This window comes from Poecilia mexicana, unplaced genomic scaffold (assembly GCF_051168715.1).
Source record: "Poecilia mexicana isolate PSO_F unplaced genomic scaffold, ASM5116871v1 scaffold_4, whole genome shotgun sequence".
Lineage (NCBI taxonomy): Eukaryota > Metazoa > Chordata > Actinopteri > Cyprinodontiformes > Poeciliidae > Poecilia > Poecilia mexicana.
The window spans coordinates 23931555-23954666 of NW_028263373.1; the positions used below are offsets into that span (position 1 = coordinate 23931555).

At 37.6% G+C, this 23112-nt stretch overlaps 1 protein-coding gene across 1 annotated transcript in view; it reads left to right on the forward strand.

Annotated features, from left to right (window-relative positions):
- The window catches only part of nlgn1 (neuroligin 1), a 295070-nt gene that overhangs the window by 29823 nt on the left and 242135 nt on the right, over nucleotides 1-23112 (forward strand). The gene's annotated exons all lie outside the window — the stretch shown is intronic.

The following is a 23112-nucleotide window of genomic DNA, read 5'->3' on the forward strand; positions in this document are numbered from 1 at the left end:
TGACATATGCATTTGTTTGGACTGGTGTGTCAGTCAGTTAACATGTAACAGTGTAGGAGTAGGAGGTAGCAGCTGTGAATCTATGTGCTGTAACTGGCTGATGACAAATTAATAATTGAATGTATTGAAAGGCACAGTAATGGAAAACCTCTGAGTGAAGGAGTTGCTCCATACGAGACACTGTGATTCATTTTAGCGACCGTTTTCTTTCTCTCCTCATCCAGGAGAAGAAAGATCCAAGCGAGACCTCCTGGATATGAAATCGAACCTGAAGACTTTGTTTTCTCTATCTGCTGTTTACATGTGGAAGGAATTTTAATTGTCCTGTGCTAATGTTCTGCAGCACCAAGGAACATAAAGTGCGAGAAATTAATTATGCTGCAGTGGACTGTAGTGAAATATTTCCGTTATTATTCTGACAGCTCTAGCTAACAGGTGAACCATACACAAGGTATGGAAACACACAGACAAGCACAGCGTTTAAACATTTTTGGTTGCTCTAGGTTGCAAAGGTGCTGGGTTTCTCTTATGTGACGTTTGCATCTATCAGCCAGTTGGCTTGGGGAAAAATAGAAATATACTCATGTTTTTGTTAATCTCAAGGAGTAAATATCCTTCAAGGTTTTTAAAGTAGGCCTTTAATATAAACCAGCAATAAAATAAATAAAACTCATGTTGCGTTCAGACGCGGTTTGAGAGTCAGGAGCGTCTCTATGTGGACGTGTGTCTAGAGTGCGTTGAAAAGTCTAAGCACATTTTGGACACAGAAAAGATGACTCCCTCAGTTCATATGGTTCTCAACAGAGCCCTGACAATTTAGTTTGTCAATGGAGTATGTATTTAAAACACCAATTACACCATACTGTGGATTACGCTATGCATCAGTGACGTATCTATTTAGGGCAAGAAATAACTGTGTTTGATGCTGTTCTAAGATATAAAACTAAGATCTGAATGTTGGATCAGGGCCCGCTGCCTGAGCTGGAACTGTACCATCTGTATTGATCCATGTAATAAATGTCCAGAGAGAATGTTTATTAGACATCACTAAGAATAAACATAATGTTTTTGAACATTAAGAGTGGTAGACATATTTCAATCTGGAAAGACTCAGACGAAGAAAAAGGAACAATTAAAAGATTTAATTGTTAATGACAGTAATGAATAACAGTTCTTTGGCGCTCGGGCCCCGGCAGCTGATCTGAGCTGAGATTTGATGTGAACTCGATGAACATCCCGATAACCGATTAGGGATGCTCTCCCCCAGGGCCCGACACTGGTGGTGGAGGTCTGGAAAGGGTGCCATCCTGGAGAGCCGAAGGATGTGGGTGGAGAAGGGGCGGTGGTGGGTTGAACGCAGCTGGGAAGCGGCTGACGGCTTCGGTGTGGATCCTTTTATGCAGAGCTTGATTGATGATTGGACACGCCGGGTGAGGTCCAGAGCTGAGGTCGGAGATGAGCATGACGCCGATGGGCAAACGGAGGTGATGGAGTCTTCCAGGTTGAATTTTCGCTATCAGCTACATAATTATCACCATTATCATCACCTATTTAATTATAAAGTGCTTTAAAACCAAAGGACACCCAAAGTGTTGTACAGCCTAATAATAATAAAAAAATTAGAAAGTAAATAAAAAAGCAAAACTTGAAATAACTTTATTATTTCATTAAAAACTGTCTTAACAATATGCATTCAGTAAAGTAATGCATATTGTTAATAAAGTTTGCCCAACATTGCATTTGAATCTTTGAAATTTAAATTTGTTTGCCATTTTCTTAACTACAACTGAAAATGCATTTAGCTTCTTCTCAGTCTCAGCAGAATTTGTTGCTAGGAGAGAAAATTGGCTGGACAAGGTTGCATGGATTCACTCAGGCTTTATGATCCATAGCTGTTCCTACTAATGTTACAGAAAACAATGGAGCAGACTGAGTCACGTTTGAGCAATGACAACAGTGAATTGTGTGGGGAAAGAAGGATTGACTGTATTGACAAAGTTATCAAAATAGACCTACAGATGAATTTGTTTTTTCGGGTGAACATCTAATAACTGATCCATGAAGGCTTCACTAGGCTGGACTTGCACACCTGGATCTTCTTGGATGAGTGAAATGGATAGATTTGGATAGATGATGGATGGATAGATGCTACGTAATTTTGTAACTTCATTTAGCAAAGTTACTAGCAAATAGCCAGACTAAACCCCATCTTTTTTCCTCCTGGGTAAAGTATATTACATTTACAACAAGAACATAGTAATCTCTAATTTTAACTGTCTAATTGATTAATTTTATGTAGTTAGACTTGAAGTTTATCCTTGATATTTGTAAGCGGATATGGGGTTGGAAAGTAGCTAGAGTTTTCAATCTCAGTCCACAAAATGTCACTGGTTTCATTGATTACCTCAGGGAAACTTTACAAAGGTCAAACTGAATGAACATGTATGGCCTATGTTCTGTATAACTGAGACTGTTACTGTTTACTTGCTACAGATAATCTTAAACTGAAAATCTTTTTTAGTTGTGTTATTTACTTTAATGAGAAACGTCCACGGTTACACAAATTGAAAAAAGAAACATGACATAGCGGTGTGTATTTCTAGAAATATGCATTGATTACTAGGTATATCTGTCATTAAACTCTACAAGTTATTGTAGAAAAAAATTATGTCATTCATCCATCCCTATTTATTCCTTTTAGGGTCATGTGGCTGCTTCCCATTTCTATTGTATGCAGGCGGGTACAGCCAGGAGAGGTCACCAGTTCATCAGAGGAGAAACAACCAAGCCAGCACACACTCAGAGACCTAACATATAAACTCCTAGCAGAAAAGATTTGAACCCACAACCCAGTACTAACAACCATGTCACCTTGTAGCCCATTTCTTGTGGCATTTCGTTCAAAAATAATTCCTATGTTTCCTGTCATATTGCAATCTGTTTTCTTCCACTGAAAATAAAAAAAGCGACTCATTTATATTGCTGCTGTTTTTGCCTTCCTGGTTGTGTCAGATAGAAAAAAAGAAAAAAAATCACAAAAAAACAGTTTAGATTAAACTTTGCGAATATGCACAGATACAACAGTCAATTGTCTCTCTTCTTTTCTTGTTGGGTCAGAGGGAAGAACTTGTTTCCTTGTAACATCTGCTTCTCTGTCATCCATCTGTACCACTGCTATGATGGTTAATTAAGATGTTGTAGAACAGCAGACAACTCTCTGTGTTGCTGCATCTAACCTCTACAGCTATTTTGATCCTGAATACAAATGTCTTTGGAACCTAATTGTGTGTGTGTGTGTGTGTGTGTGGGTGTGTGTGTGTGTGTGTGTGTGTGTGTGTGTATGTGCACACATTTCTCTTTAATATGGCTGCAGACTCAGGTAATTAGCAAGATCTCACTCTGTGAGTTCTCAGTCAAGAGTCAATTAGCCTGGTGGTTTGCGGACGTGGCAATGTCAGACCTGTGGTACAAGAAAATATTTGTTAATGATTGTGTGTGTGTGTGTGCGTGTGTGTGTGTGTGTGTGTGTGCGTGCGTGCGTGCGTGTGTGTGTGTGTTATAGGAAACAGAAGAATTGCATTCTGAGGCATTTGGCAAGTATGAATTGCATAAGAGTGAGAGAGATTAATGGGAGACTGAATAGAAGAAATTTGAGGATAACATGTTATTATAGATTTAAAAACGTATTTTATGTTACTGATATTGGTGCATAAGTGATAACATGCTTAATATCATAGCGTTTGGAGCCCTGGGGTTTGATCTACATGAATTTGACAGGATGGCCAAATCCAGAGATCAGCTGAGCCTGAACTGGGGTGGATTCATTCACTCTCAGTAAAGCCTATAAAGTGTTTATGGTTTCCTATAGATACATTTGGCAACAGACTTCTGTGGTTGATGATAAAAAAGCCATAAAACAGAAGAAAAGGCTAAAATGGGCAGAAATCCATCTTCACAAGTCTATTACAATTAATTATTTTTTTATTTTTTGTTGTTGTTACAAATCTATGCAGTAGTGGAAGAATGTAGAATGAACACACACTGATGTTAGTAAATTTAGTAAACATGCCTTTGTGTATGATATTTTCCAATGATGTCATCAAATGAAAAAAAAAAACTATTGGGTTATGTTTAAATTCAAAAAATGAATTTCAAGAATATAATGAAAGAAACATTTTACAGAAGAAATTCCAGCAAAGCAGGCAACTTACCAAGCTTACACATGCAGTAGGTAATGTGTATGTATGCTTTAACAGGATAAAATTACGGTGGCCGACAGGTGCAAATGCGCAGCAACAGAGAAAACATGCAAACAAAAAAAGACGCGCACAAATGAAATGCAGCAAACAAAAAAGAGACGCAAACAAAAAAAAGAATACAACCACAAATGAAATGCAGCAAACAAAAAGTGCTGAAAACAGAAGTGCTCCAGACCACTAGAGGGAGTCGAACAAAAAACAGCTGTGTCCAAATTCAGGGTCTGCATCCTTTAAAACGGGTGTTCAGAAAAGCAGCAATGGCGGCAAAATTATTTTTGCTGTGTTACACTTAAAATTACACAAAATGAGTTTTTGCAATGTTTTTAGGCGAGAATGTAGATGTATAGATCTCAAATATCAGCTCAGTTCAACAGTAAATCACTTAATAATTACAATATTGCTCCGACGTTTTCGGAGATGTCTGCTCCCACTGCATTAACAGCCAGCTCCCCTCACCAGCTGTCAGCTGGCCGGGCGCTCCAGGTTCGGTACACCGAGAGAGAACCCATGTCTCCTGGCAAATCGTTTTAAAAACACCCGCTAGTTTTCCCCTATGAGTGGAGGTGAAACACAGATATTAAGCCAGGTAATAGCTGTACATTTTTTTGGTTCACTAAAGTATTTAATTTATTCCTCAGCAAATGAGTTTGACTGATTAAAGCTAAGCCTTGCACTTCATTTGTTTACATCTCGTTTTTTGTTTGCTGCATTTCATTTGTGCGCGTGTCTTTTTTTTGTTTGCATGTTTTCTCTGTTGCTGCGCATTTGCACCTGTCGGACACCTTATAAAATACTTTGATTCACAATACTCTTTACTGTACCTTCAGCTTTACTGCATTTAGTGTTTTAATTTATTTAGTTACTCGCAGTGACTAGCCAGAAATTTCACTTTAAGATTAGTGATACTTCATGATAAAACTCAAGTAAAAGTAAAAAGTACTGTTCAGTGAAAGGATTCCTTAAAGTTCATTTTCCAAAAGTTTGCTTTAGTAAGTGTAACTAGTTTCTACTCAACAGTGCCTTGGTAAAGGTAACTAAAAACAAATGTGTAGGATTGACTGGTAGTGTACTGAAACAGTTAACCTGGAGAGTCTCTTGTCATTTCTGGACATTTCTCTGCCTTTTGCTTAATATGACTTTAAACTGCAAGACCAAGAAAATTGAAGCTTTTAATACTTTTAGAACCATATCTTTCGTAATTCTAGGCTGGCCATCATACCTTCGTGCTTAAATACTCATTTGTAAAGTTCCTGTGTTAGTGACAGATGTGACAGTCAGTCAGTGATGTTCACCAAGGCTTTAGGCTCATTGCATTTCTGACACTTGTCCATTTATAATTTTAGCCTTTCAATAAGTTTAATAATGTTTGTAGAATAATTTCCTCATGTGGAAATATTGTCTCGTTAGAACTGCTTTGCTCACCTCTCTCTCGGCTAATGCTAACCTCATTAGTCTATGCTAAGCTTAATGAGTCACAGATTAATCTTTCATGAGAATCTAAGTGATGATTCAGGGGGTTGTTCACCTTGAAAACGACAAATTGTTTTCATGGTACATTTTGTGTGAGGTCAGGGTTTCAGAGGAATTGAGATCTCCCAATTTAGCAATTACTTTACAATGTGGTTTTTATTATTGATACGGCTGTTGTTGTCATTCTAATCCAGGCCAGATCTAGTTTTAAACTGATTCTATAAATGAACCAGTTTGACTTTCACATCCAAGTCATTTTAAATGCCTTGTAAATTAACTGTTTGGTCCTCCTCCAGTTTTCATCAGGCTTTTTGTAAAGGATTGTAGTACATGGAGACTACTTATCCACACAAATAATATGGATTATTGTAATATCTCTGCAAATAAAGATTTAATTTCATCCTCTTTGTTTATTAACACTTAACTAACAAGCGGTGCTTGAAAACACTTCACAGATGACATGATGTTCACAATCTTTTGATTGACTGCTGTTCCCCTTGGGTCCTGATAGACGTGGTTCTTTAGTCTGATGCTGAGTTAACGTAGGTTCGCCGGAGCTAAAGCCAGAGTTTGTGTTGGTGGAAACATAAAGAATTGATGATTTATAAGCCCTAGCAACAGAGCAAGTTTGGGGGAAAAGGTTTATATGTGCTTTTACATATCAGTCTCACCATCCTGTTGAAATTACAAAAATTTCTCATCAGTTGTAAAAACTAAATAAATGAAACTCTAGAGGCGATATCTATTCCTGGCCTTCATTTGTTCCGTCCACTGCCTCTACCACCTGTAGTGGTGCCCTCTCGGTCCTTTCCGCCTTGGCAGCTGTCAGCCTTACTTCCGTGCCTCTGTAGGTGTTGCTAATGAGCAACTTCAAACCTCATTGCCCTTACATTGCAGCCAAGGCCCACTGAAAATTGCTTTTCCTTCCGTCTCTCCAGGATGTCACCATCAAAGAATTTGCTTGCTCACTGCAGGATGCAGGTAGACCTCTTAGGCTTTTTGTGACACATTTCGTTTTTACTGAGAAGAAAAGACATATAAGTGTTTGACTCCCCCATACCTTTCTTTCTTTTTTTTTTTTTTTTTTTTACTTTTTCCTATTTTCTCTACCTTATTTTCTCCAAAGATATCAAACACAGTTTTATCTTTAATATAAATTGTCAGAAATTTTGTTAGGAAAGATAAAAAAAAATAATAATATCAAAATGTTGCAAATATCTCCTGTTTAGTCAGGGATTCACACCAGTAAATTTGTCTTAGAACTCCTTACCTTCCTCTGGAACAGATTTCACTTTAAGTTTGCAGTTTGTCTATTGGACTCAAAACTGATCTCAACTCAGTGGGTAAAGTGAAATGCAGGATAACCTAACACCACATTTGACTAGACCAATGCTCTATCTTTAATTACAAACATAATCTTCTCTAAACTTCATGTTTGGTGAGTAGCTTGAAGAGAGGTTATCAGGTAAGAAGTTTTTCTTCATTCTCCTGCTGCTAATGTTAATTACATCATGACATAGTACTTCTGTATCAGAAGGATTTACATTGTTGGTGCATGTACAGTTGCTCTTAAAAATCTACATGCCTCATTCCTATGTCTTAAATATATATGATTGCTGTTTTTGTATTCTCATTGTTTGAAACTATGTGCATCACTTTGTTTCAGTTGCTGTTTTATGGGATACCATTTCTAGATTTACACAGTCAAACATTAATAACAATAATCTGGGTTTTTTAGCCTGTCATAACAGAAAAAAGGGAGTTCATTTTTAAACTCTAAAATGAACTCTCTGATTAGGAACCCGAATATTTAGCTTCAAAATAAATATTTAGCATGATAATTAAATAGTTTACAGACTACATATTTGGTTTGCTAATAAAATCTTTAGTTTGAAACTGACATTCATAAATGCATAAATGGATGCACAATGTGGTGAAAATATGATTTTTTTTTTCTCTTGACAGTCTAAATAACCCAAATTATTGCTGTCAATGTTTGACTGTGCAACTTTAAAAATTGAATGCCATGATGTTTTAAGGACCTTAAATACATTTGAATTTCCACACCATTTCCATATAAAATGTGGCATACGTTCTGTATTTAGGTACACAATTGCATTAGGTCTGTTTGATGTAAAAACAACGCTGAACATCAGCAAATGAAATCCCATGCCTGAAGTGAAACATGTGGCTATTTGTCAAGGCATGGGAGAAAGCAGAAATATGTTTTAATACCACTCAGTTTTGAGACAAAACTGTTCCAATTGTTTGTGAAAAGCTGTGCATTTAATTTTCCAAGATCACAGAGTCCTACGGCACATCTAACATCCACAGAAAAAAAACAAAACAAAAAAACTACGACAGCTAAACGAAAATATTAGAATTGACTCTCTGGAGTCCATAGCTAATTTCAAAAGAAAATTTGAGGAGTCATTTGAGGACTATGATAACAAATGTCTTTACAATATGATACATTTTAAGAACAATTGTAAGGTAGACTGATATAAAATATTACAAAGATTCAAGAGGTTCTTCAACAAAATGTCAGTTAAGTATATCTACACTTATTTGAGCTGTCAATTGTATTATTGTTATTTTTCATGTTGAATTATGCTATGTATGCTACACATAATGTCTGGAAAAGGTTTTGAAAAATGTACCACTGAATCATGTTTTACAATCTGGTATTTTAACAGGGTGTATAGTTTATAGCCACTATATTTGTGGCACATAGAGACATCTCATTGTTTTTATAACTGTTAACATTAAGGAATCCATCTGGATGCTTTGTTTGCTAAGTAACCATGTGATATATTCCCACCATGATGTATACGTATAATATGTTGTAGCCGAGGGGCATTTGTTTTGCCCGTTTAACTACTCTTCACCTTCTCTCTCTAGAGATAATCCATCCTCCATGCAGCAGCTAGCTTATCCGTTGCCACAGGCCACTAAAGCTCAAGACTTTATTACCCTGAGAGGCCATGGGAAGCATTAGTGCCTCTGCCTCATTCTATAGCTTACATTGGGGCCTAGTAGGACGTTGTCATTATTACCGAGAGAGAGCACTGAACCTTGGAGAGATGCTATGGAAACCCTTATGTTTAAATTTAGCCCTCCGTTTTATCTCGGCTTTCTCATTAGCAGTGCTGGAGACTAATTGTTAATGGTTAAGTCTTTATTGCTGCAGGTCCTTTCACGTATTCTCTTGCTCTTCCTCCTTCTCTCATTCTGTCTTGCTGTTTTTCTCTCTGCTCCTTTCCAAATTACACAATGGTTGGGGCGTCTCTTTGTATGACGGTAATTAGCTTTTATGATGTTGCTATGAGCGGGTCCTTTTCACTGCCACTCTGCTCGCCTTGTCGCTTTATGACCCTGCCATCTTCTGGGCAATTAGTCTGCAGGGATGCTACCCTGCTCTGCCCATAGTCACCACCCCCCACCTGCTGCCACCAGTGTCCAGCAAAATCCGTTCAAATCTTCCCTCTGTCTCTGAACTTAAACAGCAAGAATACAACTCATCTGATTCTAAGCTATTGTATGGGGAAATTAGTTTGTGTAGTTTCCTAAGTTCTAAACTTCAATGGGATATGTCTACAAACAACACAATTTTAGCAAAGAAATTGTTCTTGCTAAGACGTGTGTTTCTGTTGACGCTAGAGTGCTTAGAATCATCGTTTTTGGACAGCAAAATCCTCCCCACTGAACCTTTTTAGAGCGTTTGTGAAGACCGACTGCCCACACACACCACATGCTCTCACCAAATGTTATACTTCATTTAGATAAATATCACAATAAATAAAACACCTCCAAAGAACAAATGGGAACATGGAGTTATTTTTTTAAAGCAAAGGTGCTATATTACCTTCTTTCTTTCTACCTGTGGATTTTCCATGAATAGTGCACCCTGTCACTGTCCACATTTAGTTTTCTTTCATGCTAATTAACTTTTTATTTCCAAAATTAAATAATTGCACAAGTGGCAGGATGTTGCTTTGAACTAAATAGCTTTCAGATCATGGTGGATGAAATGTAAAAAACAAGAGTCACTTAATTTCTCTTTGATACCTCTAATTTTACTGACTAACCAGTATTCCCTAAAAGAACCTTTGTTATTTGATAAAAGAAACAGTAAGTTGAGAGCTTTTCCATCGTGCTTTCATCATAAACAGAGAGAAACATTTTGTGATTGAGGAAAGTGTTATGTAAAATCAACTGTTTTGAGCTTTGCATCTTGTAATAGTGCAATTTCCTCATCAAAAACATACATGGAGTGTTGCCTGATTTTTTCATGCATGTTTGAGAAATCCTTTAATCTCCCATGGCAACCATTCAGCTGTGACAAACGGCTGGTTAGACCTAGCCCCGCCTTCAAGATGCTGCTCCTCCTCAGAACTGCGGCCCTTCCACAAGACTCCCATAAGACTAGCCATCAGGAATTAGCAAAACCTGGTGGAACTGTGCATTTGCTGAGCTCATTATAGGAGCTACTTCTCAGTGCAACACTGGGAAAACTGTTAAAAGGTTAATAGAAGAGCCATGTTGTGATGACTTCCTGTAGGTGGAGTTTCAGAAAGAGTAGGATTTTGAAAGACACACAGGCCCAATTTCAAGCCATTCAATTATCAAGTCAAATTGCATTTAAGTCATACACTGTGTGCACAATTAGGCAAGTTTTAATTTTTACCATATTATCCTTTTTATGCATATTTCCCAACTCCAAGCTGTACAAACTTGAATACCTATTGAATATAAACATATCAGCTGTTGTGTATTTGTTTAATGAGGGAGGAGATCAATACTCTATCTATTGTAGTTAATAAGCGTAATAACTACACCTAATAAGTGTGCGTAGTTATTAGGCAGCTTCTTTTCCTCAGGCTACATGGGTCAAAAAGAGATTTAAGTGACTCTGAAAAATCCAAAATTATAAAAAGTCTTTCAGAAGGATGCATCTCTCTTGAAATTGCTAAGATATTGGGCTATGATCACAGAACCATCAAACGTTTTGCTGCAAATAGTCAACAAGTTCGCAGGAAAAAAAGACGTAAATTAACTGCTAAAGATTTAAGAAGAATCAAACATGAAGCTACCAGGAACCCATTATCTTCCAGTGCTGTCATGTTCCAGAACTGCAACCTGGATCACCCAGAAGTGCAAGATGTTAAGAGCGCAGAGACATGGCCAAGGTAAGGAAGGCTGAAACCCGACCATCACTGAACAAGACACATAAGTTGAAACGTCAAGACTGGACCAAAACAGATCTGGGCTGGTATTATTAAAGATGAGGTAGTTGGACCTTTTCAGGTCTCAAAATCAACTCTTGAACCTATTGCCAGGTTTTAGAAGACACTTTCTTCAAGCAGTGTTACAGAAAAAAGTCTGAATCCTTCAAGAAGACCATGATTTGTATGCAGGACAATGCTCCATCACATGCATCAAAGTGCTCCTCTATGTAGCTAATCAGTAAAGACCTTAAACATGAATGAATAATAAAGTGACTCCCTTCCTCACCAGACCTAAACCCCTTAATCGGGAGATTTACAGTGAAGGACAACAGTTCACATCTCTGAACAGTGTCAGTGGGCTGTGGTTGCTGCTGCATAAAAAGTTGATTGTCAAGAGATCAAGAAACTGACAAAATTGTTATTGAAAAAAAGAGTGGCTATATTGGTCACTGATTTATTTTTTTAAACGTCAGAAATATTTATTTGTCAATTTTGAGTTGTGTGTTTATTATTCTCACTTTAACAAGACAAGAAACAAGTGAGATGGGAAAAGTTTGAGTTTTAATTCAGTTGCATAATAATTTTGTACATTATTAGTTGCCCAATAATCATGCACACATAGATATTGTCCTAAGAAAGCCAAAATCTCACTTTGGCTTTCTTAAATATTCAGGTTTGAGAAGTTAACATTTTGGTTTGAGTGAGAGCGCTCCAATGACCTCCACAGTCACCACACCTCAAAACAAAGATGCTTCTTTGGTGACATGTTAGAACTAATGTTCCAACATGTCACCAAGGGCACCTGACACCCATTTATTTCTCCGGGCCCATTACAAACACAGCAGAATCACATCCATGTTAGCTGTTTTGATCAAGATAGAAAGGAAAACATTGACTGAAGAAGATATAAACCATTTTTTATCTATATACTCACATCACATCATGGATATAATCTGGTACAGTTAGAGGTGTCATAAGAAATGGATGGTGAGTCTCTGTACATAATAGTGACTCCTCTCCATTTCTCTTCCTCTCCCATGACTAAAACCTTCATGATGGTTGCTTACAAACCCCATAAAGACATTTAAAGCTTTTGTCAACTGCATCTATTTTTGCAGTGCTTTGATTCAGAAGATGACATCATCATATCTGAGAGGTGCCAGTGCCATCCTTAAAAAGCAGCTTTGTGTTGAGGGTTATGTAATCATGAGAACAATTTAGAGATGCTGGTTGCCTGAATTTAATGACACCTGATGGAGTGGGAAGGGTTAAGCATGTAGAGTCTTTTTCTCATCAACTATTCTGACGTCACTGCTCCTGACAACTTTAAACCCAGGGGACGATTCAACCTCCTGGGATCTATTGGTTCTTTCATCACTGGAGCTTTGGTCTTTCCTTTTTAGCTGAGATATTGATCTACAGCTTAGGCAATTAGTCTGAGCAGGTCCCGCGTACCCTGTCCTCCCCTGCACTCCTTCCTTCTAAAGCTCCTAGAAAGCACCAAAGGAGAAGCTGCAAAGCTCCAAACTTTCCTTTGACTCTCCATGCTGGTAACTTACATTTCTTCAATATAGCTTAATATGATATATATACCAAAATAATAATAAAACAATAAGACAAATTTAACATTTTGCTGTTTTTTAAAATTCTTTATTCTAAATTCAGTCATACTGCCAGTTAGTGGTACGTTAAAACAAATTCCAATTCAAACTCAAAATCTCCTGAAAGGTAAGGCATTTTTGTGAAATTGCAGCTTTCAGTTGTCTTTGGTTGTGTGCTTGTGTTTATTCACACACACATAAACACGCACGCACACACACACACACACACGCACACACACACACACACACACACACACACACACACACACGCGCACACACACACACACACACACACACACACACACACACACACACACACACACACACACACACACACACACAAACAAATCATGTCAGACCACTCAAGGCACTCTCCTGCCATCAGGAACAACTGGGGGTCTTGTGTGTGGACAAGACTAAGCGGTTATCAAACAACCCTGTGATTAGCAGCCACCTGCTTTGGCACCTGAGCCACAGACACCCCATTTATTTCTCCGGGCCCTTAACAAACACAGCAGAATCACATCCATTTTAGCTGTTTTGATCAAGATAGAAAGAAAAACATTGACTGAAGAAGATATAAACCATTTTTATCTATATATTTTCTCAAGCTTTTTATTTCAGTTTTAACAGTGAATTACAGTTGGCCAGTACTCTGGGGTCAGCTCATACCACACATTTGTGTTTTTTCTCTTTTATATTATTTTGTCTCTTTTTTTTCTGGCAGACACAGTGAAAACCGAGCCTTCTACTATCATGAAATATTATGATATTCACCACTAGTATGGATTGAAAAAAACAAAACAAAACACTGTTTTCTCCAGATATTGACATTGTCACAGTATTAAACTTGACAACATGGAGAAAATTGAGATTCAAAATTTCAGTGAGATATATCTTTCTTTTTAGCCTGGTTTTGACAATATTTGGGAATCCAGATATTAACTGATTGATGTTAGGTCACTGGGTCATGATTGGTAACTAGAAAATCCTTTTCCTACCAAATCAGATGCTGTTAATGCTGAGTCATGCTTGTAAGATTTCTGCCCTTTGTCTGGTTACATTCACTCACTGCTCCAGCTGAATGCCTGGTGCCTCAGCACCTGTCTGTAATACTGTGACATCAGCTGTGATGTCACCGCTCATTCCCTCGGGTGCTGTGCTAATGCTGCCAGTTCTTTGTAAATTCAGTTATTTACATACTCAGCTCTGGTCTGAATTTGTTTGAACATTTTTTTTTTTGGCCAAATCCCTTTGGGTACTCAGTTTGGTGTGTATTTGTTTTTGTTAGTGGCAAAAGGGTAAACCTTAAACTGTCACATTTTGGCATGATTACTGTTGGGCCTGCACAATCAAGATGTCACTCAAAGGGAATCTCTTTGACAACATGAAGTGGGCTGAAAGATCTCAAAAAACAACACGTTTGGCTTTGATCTAAAAATAGTGATGTACTGGTTTGTTAAAAGGGTTAAAAATCTTAGAAAGAAAGAAAAGAAAAAACAAAGAACAAAATGAAAAAAGAAAGAAATACATAAAAAAAAAAACATTTCTAAGAGTGTTTTGTCACCTGATGGTTCGATAGTCTCTTGGGTTGCCACCTTTCATTAATTAAAATAAGGGACGCCCAACACAGCCCGTCTTGCCCTACTCTCATGGGGTGGGATGGATGTTGCAGTGATAGACATTATTTTATGGCAATGTATTTGTTAAAAAAAAGTAATTCATAGAGCAATTGTTCATAGGTAGAGGTGAGTTAAAGTACACCAAAATTGTACTCCTGTCTTAAAGATATATTTTTTTGCTTATTTGAAAGAACCTGGTAGTTATGGCTCACAGTGCAAACATATATCACACTAAAAATAAGTCAGTCAATGGGTAAAGTTTGATTGTAATTATAGATAATCACAATAGTGTAACTTCAATTCCCCTTCTCACCATTTGTCTCACAGTTTTCTTCTTTTCCAAATCAAGCATAAACAGTCAGAGTTGTAGTGAGGGACCACACATTTTCCTGTGAAGTTTATGTTTTATAACTCAGAACAATTGTATGGAAAGTGACACATGCAAGTTTCAAGCCCTGTTTTGTGCCCATGCAAGCTTTATAAATGAAACCACAGAAGATCTAATCTCAGGTGAAACGATGTAGCTAAGGAAGGGAGCAGGTAGGGGCAAATGAGGAAATGAGAAACAGCTGGGACAAGAAACAAAGTGGGAGGCTGTGGGAAAGATGAAACAATGGAGGGAAAACATAAGAGAGGACCTAAGACTGATTTAACAATGAACAGAAAGATGCACTAATCTAAGTAAACAGATTAGTGCATCAGTTTGTTTCCGATGTGATTATATATTTTCTTTCTACTTTCAGTTCTACTTTCAGTACAAAGAAAATATATAAAATACATTGATATGCTGTTCAGTTTAACGTACAAAGAAAATATATAAATTCACATCAGAAACAAACTGAAAAGGAAGCTCTAAGGAAATAATAAAGAAATTATCACAAACCAGAAGCACAAAGTCCAAACAACTACAGATCATAACATAATTTAACCAACTCTTTTTTTTTTCTATTTACGGTCATTGAAAGTAAATTATCTTTAATTGTTTAATATTTGGTTGCCAATGTTAAAGAGTTAAGAATTTTACCCCTGGCCTAATCAAATTGACACAATTTAAAGCTGAGGGTGTATGTACCGCTTCACTTATTATTACTAAGTTAAACAGTACCAGAGCAGAAAAAATCATTGAAAATAGTCCACTAATGAAGCCTTTGCAGTGATGATTGTTTTCCTGCTCAGAGCATAGTTGCTGAAACTAATTGTGTCTAAGCGATAATGAATTGATTCTTGGTCACCTGAATAAGCAGAGCTTTAATAAGAAGCGACAAGGACGACAGGTCCTGATTTAACTGTTCCTTCAATGCAAGCAGGGATAAGTCATCAGTAAACACAGCTTAGAACAAAATGCTGCTTTGATGATGTCTGATTTCAGTTTATTATACTGAAGATGGAGACACTTCAGGAAACCTTTCATCTGAATTACACTGCACCTCAAAAGAAATGCTGTTATTGAGAACCTGTTGTTAAAGGTCAGGTCTGTGCTCCTGGTGATGGGACTGTGTAAACCTCTGTTTTTCTATATGTTGCTCTCTTGTGTATCTTTTCTAGGCACTTACGGTACAGTTAAGTGTGGTTTTTCCTGCTCACAGGCTTTACTTTTAGATCCATCACACCTGTGCCTTCTGGTCTGAAAAAAGCAACTGAAGTGTACATCAGGAGACTCATAAAGAAGTGCCACAAAACTTCAGTGGAAATTGTGTCTGTCAGTGGAATGGCCGCTTATATAACTGAGCGTCAAGATGTGGAGCTATTACCAAAACCTCTTCAGTGCACATTATAAAAGAAAAGCTAAAGATTTCATAAACAGCCCTGGCTTGAGACAAGGACTATCAGGAGCATTGAGCTTTAGAGACATAGCTGAGAGGAAGACACCTGTTTAGTGTTCGGCACAGAGCCTGTCATACTGTTTGTGAGTCGAGGCAATTCCCTCAAGGTCCAAAGAGCTCTTATCTACTGTTCACTTTGAAGATGATTTCTCTTTGTGTTTGTTTCTCAAAGAACATGAACATTGCTCCTCTCGATATGTTGTTCAGTTTAACGTCTGTTTGCCACTATGCTGGATATACACCATCACCTTAGTTACCATTAGATTTTCACCAGTTTCATATCAAAGGATTTTAAACTTGAGTGAGCAAAAATGTTGCTGTTGTACATGACACAGTTGCATTCAATTCTGGTTCCTAATATGGTCCACAATCACAATAAAAATCACCTCCAGCCAAAAATCACCTTCAATTCAAATTGAACAAGACGGGGCCAGTTCAATTTGAATTCTTTCAATTAGCCATATTCAATCTTAAGCAAAGATAATCCAGTCAAACAAAGATGCTTTATTTCCAAATCTTCACTCCAAACTGCTTACAGACAATTCAGTTCTATTCAAATGACAATAATATTAGATTTGATAATTCTTAAAATGATAGAAAGAAAAAAAAGTTGTACTGAATATCTGGATTGACATCCTGAACAGGTACTGAGACCTTTAGAAGCACCAGAACAATGATTACTGAAAGATCTGTCTCCCATTGAACCTTTAGACACCAGAGATGCTCAGATCAGGTTTTTTGCTGCTGATTCCAATAACGATCACCCATGAGGCCGATCTCTGCCGATCACTGATCTTTGCCAATCACCTGGACTCATTGTTCATTTTTTACGTTGGGTATAAATGAGACTATGTGATCTTCCAAAAAGGAAAAATGATCTGGCAATAAATTCACCTAATTTAGACATAAACATGCAAAATACTTGTAGGCACAATAGAGCAGCTATTCAGTCAAAAGGACAACTTAAAAACCTGCAATCAGTAATACAATATAAAACAATAAAGCTTTCAAAGCCTAAATTATACATGAATCAAATAAATCTCATAACTTTGCCTATATCAAATAATTCAAGTTAAAAAGCAAACATTCATTCAATGTTAAACACAGGTTGCATCAAAATAAACAATCCTGAGTTACTAAATCAAAACTTCCTGAGAACATGGCTGTTTTGTTCTGGTTCTGATTGGTTGGTTCTGACTGAGCGAAGTAATTCTACAGAACACAGGAGGAGGCAGAAGAGATTGATTATTTTTTCAGAGATTATCTGTCTTATGTTAGGACACAGCGAACGTTTTAATATATATGCAAAATATTTTGTCTGTTTAACTTGCATGTTGCAGCATTAAGCAAACATTCAAAACGTTCGTTTTGTCAGGTGGAGTAGAAGCACCGCTTCTACTCCACCTAGAGTAGCGGTGCCCCATATATGAAATATTATTACCAACGGTCCAACAGCGAGAGCAGAACCAGCGTCTTGCATCGCCAGCTCGTTGATTTAAATAATTTTTCAGGTTATTTGTTTAGCTTTCTGACCGTGATGCTAATGCTGGTGTGTGGGTAAGTGTGTGTGCACAAATGCTGGCATTCTACACTGTGGTGGCAGCAGGGACCCAGCATTCCCATGCATGACACGTCCTAGGGCAATTGCTGTGGCGATTTACCCTCTGCTCTGTTGCCGTGGTGACTGAGTCACTAAGAAGGAGGAAGTGTGTGTGTAAGGGAAGGGATAAGACAAGAACCCTTGTTACTTAAAGATGATGGCTCTCTCTGTCTCTCCATTCCGTGTCTCATTTTCATCTTCTTCTGCACCCAATCACATCTTCCCTGTTTCTTTTTTTCCTTTTCTCCAATATTTCTCCTCTGGCTTTTACTTGAACTTTTTCTCCTTTATTTTTGTACTTTTTTATCTTGAACTTGCTGTTGCAGTTTTCCCTTCCTTCCCTTCACAGTTGTTACCACGTTCAGTTTGTGTGACATGCATCTGTTCACTTTGCCTCTTTGCTCCTGTGAGCACTATGACCCATTTTAAGATTTGCACAGACAGAGGCGCGCAGCATTAACAGCATTATGGTCGGATACCGCATGGCGGTTATTGTTTCCTTCAGCCACATGTTGAGGTTTTTGTCTGCTTCGACATATGGCACAAAAAATTAAAAACTGGATAACACTCTGACACCGCTCTTAACTGCATGGATGAAACCTAATACAATGCTTAGTGCTTTTTTAAAGGTTTGAATTAGGAGCTGGAGAAAAGAGAGTTGTGCTCTAAATCCACGAGGCTTGGGAGGCTTAAGGTGCGAAGGGAGAGGTATGAAATGAATGCAAGTGAAGGTGTGTGTACATGAGTCAGAAACCGTACTGAGAATAGAACTGGCAGAAGAGATATGATGAGAACATTTCTTTGAAATGTGTCTGCTGTTGTTTTGTTGAGTAAATTTTCTAATTAATATCCTGCATTAAGTTGTAACATCCTGTGCCTATTTATATTTAAAAAATGTTGGCATGAGGCTCAGTCACCTCCCTATTAATAAACTTACATATGGTAATTCAGTACCAGAGAGAGAGACTTATTTCACACCAGGAGGAATTTGTAAAATACTTTATTAAAAACCTTTATATATGCATTTTCATGACTGATTCACAGTTCACATTGATGCAGATTAGAAAAAACAGAAATCAGTCACTATGTCCGAGTCTGCTTACAGGCTAGAAACCAGGAAGCATCTTTTGGTGCAAAAGATGTTGGGTATCATCTGGAGCAACTGTCATCCAAATCTGAACATTGTGAGAAGGAAGCATTCAAGTACACAAGGGAAAACATCAAACAATCACGATGCAAACAAATATTGAAAATATTAAATGCTTACCAAAAGAAATAAAAAACAAGAACATGGAATAAGAAGTGAATGTTGGGACAGCAGGATGTGGTGATGAATCCAGAATCTGCATTGGTCAACGAAATAATGCTGGAACATTTGTTGGATGCCATACCAATTAAACATATGGAGAAATCTTTCTGAAGAACACAAATCAAAAGGCAGTACCCCTGCAAGAAACACACCTGGACAGCTGCATTTTCGACTAGTTTCTAAATCCATCAATTGAAAGTAGATCTGTTGATGATTGACTTTTGTTGGTGAAATTATCAATCCCTCCCATTTATTGTGAAATCAACAGAACCCTGCATTTTTTTAAACTACTATATAATTGTGAAATTATAGCAAATTTTCCTCAAAAATTGTCACCTCTGGGCTTAAGTGACTATTAACTCCCACCTGCAGGTGGCAGTGTTTCTTCTACTGCACTCCTGCCTCAGCCTTGATGTCAAGTTGTAGATCCAGTCCCAATACTCAGCTGTACCCTTTGCTCCTCAATGAAATGTGGACTCAGTCGAAGTGAACTTACGGGTTTGAGTGTGCAGGTTACAAGCATGCAAAAATTTGAAAACTGGGACAGAACGCCTCTGTGTCAAAACTTCGACTTCCAAATTGGTGGAACTGGTGCTGCTACAAAGTACAACTACAACTTAAAATATTGATTTTACATTTACAGTAAAGGTATTTTCGCTTTCCAAAATCATTGCTGGAGATATTTAACTGTTCAAATGTGTTTTGTTATAACTTGTTGAATGCAGAGCAAAATTCCATGTAATCACACATGTTCAGTAGAGGAAACAAAAATTATTTCAATACTTTACTTTTGAAAACAGATTTTTTTTTCTTTGTTTAGCGATAGATACAGCTTGTTCTGTGAACAGTCCCATATTTCCAAGATGACAAAAATACACATTAAAATGTGCTAATATTCAATTTAACAGTCTGTGATTTGACTAATTATAGACATGATTACATATTCAGTTGTTACTCGAAACAAAAAAACATCTCTCATGTAGCTAAAAGTTAGTTTGGTATAAAATGGAGCTAATATGCTAACAAAGAAGTTAAGGACAAACATATGGCAAATATATAACATAAGATATGCTCCAAATCTGAAAATAATGAACAGAACTTGAAGCCAATGCCCAAAACACATTCCAGAAGGAGTGAATGTCTGGCAGTCATATTTGGTGTTTTAAACATAAAAGATCATGTATAATAGTATGCACAAAAAGTCATCTCTTTATCAGCAGCATATATTAAAGAATTAAGATATGAAACAACTGACCCAGAGTTAATGATTAAATATACACATTAACTGCCAATGGATTCGACCCTTGGAGAGGATGAGGACACATTTGAGAGATGAGAGGACATCTTGTCCATAATTACACTGATAGAATTGTAAGTCTAACAAAGTCAGTGAATAAAGGCGATACTTTAAAAAGGTTAACATAATGAGGCTATTGCAATCAGCCGCAACACCTCTTCTGCCTTTGTTCACTGGTGATTATTGTGCCAAGGCAGGTATAAAAATGAGATGCATGAGTCTGCAGACATGCACAGAAAGTGACACTGGCCTTCAGCTCCATAGGGAGGTGGCCCAAGATAAGGCTGTCTGAGATTCAGTCATTCAGTATGGGCAGAGGCCAGGAAGGTCAACAAGTTTAGGGCGACAGTAGTCTAGCCTTTGTAAGCCTGGCTGAGTGAGACAACTGAGACTAAACTGAGCTTCAGTGAAAAAGAAATGTCAGAAAAAATAACAGAAATGATCAAAGGGAAAGGAGGAGTAGAAAGGAGGAGTAATGCTGCAATTTGCATTGTGCGGAAATCAAAGGATTTGGTTAGCATGGCTATTACCACCCTACACAAATTCAGTTCAGTTCTCATCTCCATCCAGTGCTCCATCCTGGATTTCTTCCATTGATCTCAATTCCACAGTTGAATTTCATCCTGACCAATCAATGAGCAGAAGAAGAGTTGTGAATAATCTCGATTATCTGCGCTGTTTTTGTGTTGTAGTATGGTTGAAGTTTGGTAGTGGAGGAAATAAATAAAGTGACCCTCTGACCGAAGCAAAGTGTAGAACAAGGGGTTGGATTTTACCAGGCTAGATTTTTGCATATTTTGTTCTATAGTGATTACCATATGTCTACATTTTTTTATGACGGGTAACTGTGAGAATTGTGTGGAAATTCTTACAGAAGTCTCAAGTCATTACCAGCCGGAGCATGAGATTCCTATGCTTCGTATCCATGGATGACAATACCACAGTTTCACAGGATTTCACATAGAACTCAGACTAATATCCATTAGAGTGTCGGATCTGTAAGATATAAAATATTGGTGGTTTTAAAACCACAACGTTTAAAAACCTCTCTACACCTTTTCACTGCTAACTGGCCCATTTCGTCATATATTCATCATATATTTTACAAAATGCTTTAGAGAGGTTTTTAATCCTGATCATTTTTAGAGATGTTTATACCTTCAGGAGACTTTACTCTAACCTATCTATAGTTCAGCTATTAAACGACTTGCGTTGCAGCAAGAAGGTCCTGGGTTTGATTCCCAGCCTGGGTCTTTCTGCATGGAGTTTGCATGTTCTCCCTGTGCATGCATGGGTTCTCTCCGGTACTCCAGCTTCTTCCCACAGTCCAAAAACATTACTGTCAGGTTAATTGGTCTCTCTAACTTCTCCCTAGGTGTGAGTGTGTGTGTGTATGGTTGTTTGTCCTGTCTGTCTCTGTGTTGCCCTGTGAAAGACTGGGGACCTGTCCACGGTGTACCCCGTCTCTCACCTGAAATTAGCGAACTTAGCATGTTCGCTAATGCTAAGTAATCCTGTAGTAAGTATATTACAGTATTACGTACCTTACATTGTAAATTTGCTCTACTGTATAATTTCTCACTCTAGCTCTCATCATATATTTCTTTTCTTTGTATGAATCTGCATGCTTCCACTTCCCTTTGCTGTGCTGCTGTTAAACCTGAATTTCCATCTTCAATTTCTAAATTTAGTTTTGCTGGCTGATGCTGTAAATTTTAGAGTAGGTCAGGTAGGGTTCTGGTTCTTGGTTCCCTGGCATATGGCAAACAGCGTTATAGGCAATTCACCAGCTATCATGATTTTGCCGAGTTTTGACAGCAATGTCAATCACTTACTTGAAAAATGTTCTATTGTTTTTATAGTGCTAATTACAACAAATGTGGATAGATTTATATTTAATTACATACTTTTCAATTTAATACTACGTACTTATATAATGCATAACCATTCAATTTAGTTAATAGGGCTGAAATGTTTTCTAACAAAGGAAATTCAGTCGTACAATAGTCACTGACACGCTGCATTCACTGTCCTGTTTATGTCCTTGGTGACAGTGGAAAGGAAGAAAAAAATAGTGGTGGGACTCAATTCAGGTTGTTCATCGAGTTAATCTCAGGGCCTGTAGTTAATCACAATTTAATCAAAAAATGTATATTGACAAAATAAGCAACAGTTTCAATTAAACTCGTTAGAGCTGCTAAATTGTTGAATAAATGAGACATATAAGCTTAAAACCAAAGATATGTATTGTTTTTAATTTGTTCTCCAGATTATCCAACCATCAGATTAGTGCAAAGTTCTATTCTATCCATTAATCTTTCCAGAGTTTCAGGAACTCCTGATCATTCGTGGAGCTTCTTTAGAAATGTGGACTGTAGATGCTGACATTCACGTTGGGGATGTCCGTGCTGATGCTACATGTTTAGCACTGAGATGCTATTTTAGGCTTCAATAACTTAATCTCCAGTGGGCCAAGAGAAACAGCTTTGTCATACATCACTGTTGCTTGTGCATCAGATTTACAGGTGTAGCAGAGAAAAACAGAGGGAACATAAAGTGAATGGTGGAATAAACCAAGGGCATAGGTTTGGTCTAAGTTTTGGTGGGGACCTTGACACCCCCCTCCCCCCCCGCAGCACAGTGAAATATGCCGAAGAGCACCGAACATTTTTGAGAAGGGGGGGGAAACCACATTGGCTTAATAACCCCCTCCCCCCAACCATAACCATATCATACATCTTGTGTATACAACCAGATACAGTCATACTCAGCAGATCAGTTCAAGAACACTTTACTTTTTCCTTTACAAAATTCAGCAAACGTTACAAGTAAGATCAAAAGAAATCCTCTGGATACTCCCTGGTCACTGGCACTCACACTGACAGCCTCCTATAGAGCAAACA